Below are 2,949 nucleotides of genomic sequence, written 5' to 3' on the forward strand. Positions count from 1 at the left end.
AGGGTAAGCCTGGTCCTCCGAGAGGACCTTGCTGCACGTGGTTTCTCGGCGTCTGAATTGTTAGCTGTCAGGCTGTGGATGGTTCACCATAGTAACCAAACTCTGCAGATGTGCTCCGTGCCCTTCGGGGACCCAGTCCCTTCATTAGGTGCTGGTCTGGGGGCTCGGAGGCAGCTTTAGGCTCAGCCAGTCACCTCCAGGAGAGCCTGGGACAGCAAAGGCAAAAACTCTGATCTGGTAGCCTGGATCTCCAGAAGCAAAATGCTGTGGTTGAAGCTGAAGAGTCAATCAGTGGGTTTATAAATAACTGAAATAAATACTTTAGTTACTGACCAGGTCTTTGGTATGTGTAAATACTACCAACCAAGCGCAGGGGGGATACAAATGAGAATCGGGCTTGTTCTCTCTGTGCCTCGTATCCTTATAAACATGCCTGCTGCCACCACTGCTGGCCACGTGGGTGTATTCCCACACATCTGCTGGACATGGCTAGCACAACTTGAGTTTACAAGCCCTTGTCTGCCATTGCCATGTCATTCGTAGGGTCCTCCACTTGTTTTCAGCAGCATGGGGTGTTGAAGGCATGTTCATTGGGAGCTGGTTTTCTGTATTTTCCAGGAGCTGAATCCAAAAGGAAGTGTGTCTGCTGTGGCTGAGACTCCCAAGCTGTCTAGACCTCTGTCACCAGAAGTCTTCTCTCTAGGCTGCTTGTAAAATATGAGGCCGTTTATAAATACTTGGCATTTTCCACATGCAGACCAAATCCGACAACAAAGCACTCAGGAGCGGCAGCAGGCCGTTCTCTGCTTAGCTTTGCACCATCCCAGCGCTTGGTGTGCAGCTTCAGCAGCAGCGGCCTTCACTGGAGGACTTTTCCCTCCAGCCCCTATTAGTCTGAAATCTCTAGCGCAGGACTGTATTCTTGTTTGTATGAGGACTTCCCTGTTCTTGCATCCCGAAGCGCGTCTGTAGTCATGTGAACATCAGTAGCAGTGTGTGGTGAGTGTGCAGGGTTCTCCTCCCAGTGTCCCCAGCACATGCCCTGTGACAGCAATGCCATTGCCCTACATCTCTTTCAGATGGCAGGATATGATGTAGAGGGGTGGGTGGACTATCGGCATGTGGCATGTGGGTGGTGCCTGGACATCATCATCCATCTGCCCTGTATCCAACCTGTCTTAACGTGAGCATCTCACAAAGCAATGCTTTTAATGGCCTTGAATTTAAAAAGCACCTGGAATTTAAAAAGTTCCTGGAAACGGACTCCACTTTTAAGGAGCAGCACGCAAAACTGGATGGTGTCAGCTAAGCCACACCAGGCGCTTGCAGAGGGCGCATGGAGAAAGGGGAAGCCTCCCTGTGCACCCTGTCCTGAGGCAGAGCGGAGCAGCAGCAAGGACTGCTCTCACTGCGCATCTCCATCTCCATTGTAGCTGCTGTATTTTAAGGAGGAACAGTTACCGGTCTTTCCAAAGGCATGTCTGAAACTGTTTGGTGGCAGTGCAGGGTGAGGGGAAGCACGTGCTCTGCCAAGTTGTCTAGCCACAGCCAGCCGGCTGCTTTGTGTACAAGGGAGCTTTGCAAGGAGAGCTGTCTGTCTAGAAAACTCACCAGCAAATTCCTGTGGGGCAGCCATGTGGAAGGAGCACATGATGTCCTTCAGTTGTCCTTCCCAGACAATTCTTGACTGTTCTCTGCCATCTCTTACATTCCTGCAGACTCTAGGGAGGAGCAGTGGCCAGGCAGCAGCCCTTCAGAGCCAGTCACTGCTAGACAGGGCTTAGAAGGGCACTTCAGGTCTTCTTCATTTGGAGACATTTTGTCTTAATGCACTGAATCTCCTCGCTGGCTGGCATTATACACATCTACCTACCAGACCCAGCCCACTGTGAAGGATGGGACCGCACCGAGCTCAGTGCCACAGCTCACCAAAGCTGTGGCAGCTACCTGCAGGATAGAGAAAGCACATAACTTGTCTCTTCTTCTGACCAAAAATCACATGGCGTTGGCACTAAAAGTAACACATTCCCATCTGTTTATACCAGGTATTGCTGTGACATCTGTCTGTGTTTAGCTGTGTGCGAGTAACGGAGAACTGGACCTAAAATAGGCATGATCTATAAAAATCCCTCCAGCTCTCCTGGGAGCACGAGGAACCAAGTTCCTGCTAAGTACTTGGGTTGTAAATGCCTCTGGAGCACGCTCCAGTGGAGGGCAGCATCGTCAAAGTGACTTTAACGCATTTGGTTGATTGGTATCAAATGTACTGCTATGAAATGTGAGTCGAATGGCAAAATTCAACTTCATGGGGAGAACATGTAATGAGGGGGAGACGCTTGCTAACACCGACACTGTGAAATACTGCTGTGCATGTGCATGTTGCATGTGTGAATACTTAACAAAAATTACCACAATGAGATTTTCAGGCAGCTTGTTGCAATTCCTACATTTCCCCTCCACCCTCCAGGCTACCTCCCAGACCTACCCTTCTCCTCCTCTCCTTCCCACTGCCATCTGCTGTTGAGGGTTACCCGTACCTGGTGACAGCAGCCAGTACGAGAGCTGAGCAGGATGCTAGGTTGAAAATACAAAGTTTGTCGGCCAGTGAGAAGTTCAAATCATGCGGAGCATCATGGGGCAGAGCGGAGAAAGCAAAGCATATGTGGATAGTAAAAGGTTGGAAGAGTCTCCATGGTGATGCATTTAGAGGGTCATTTTCAAAGGCTGCCACCAGCCTTTAACCTAGAATTAACAGCAGAGGGGGTGCCAGGCAAAAGGAAAAGCAAACTTGTAAGATATAGCACTGCCATGAGGAATCACTTGCCCTTGCCGCCTGTGGGGACACAGGAACTATGAGCTGCACATCCCTTCCCCAAATTATCTTGCCCCCTCCCCAGTAACAGCTCAGAACTGCCTTCCATAAAATTGATGGAGATTTGTGGTGTTCAG

The sequence above is a fragment of the Egretta garzetta genome, unplaced genomic scaffold (assembly GCF_000687185.1).
Source record: "Egretta garzetta isolate BGI_Z169 unplaced genomic scaffold, ASM68718v1 scaffold108, whole genome shotgun sequence".
In the NCBI taxonomy this organism is placed as follows: domain Eukaryota; kingdom Metazoa; phylum Chordata; class Aves; order Pelecaniformes; family Ardeidae; genus Egretta; species Egretta garzetta.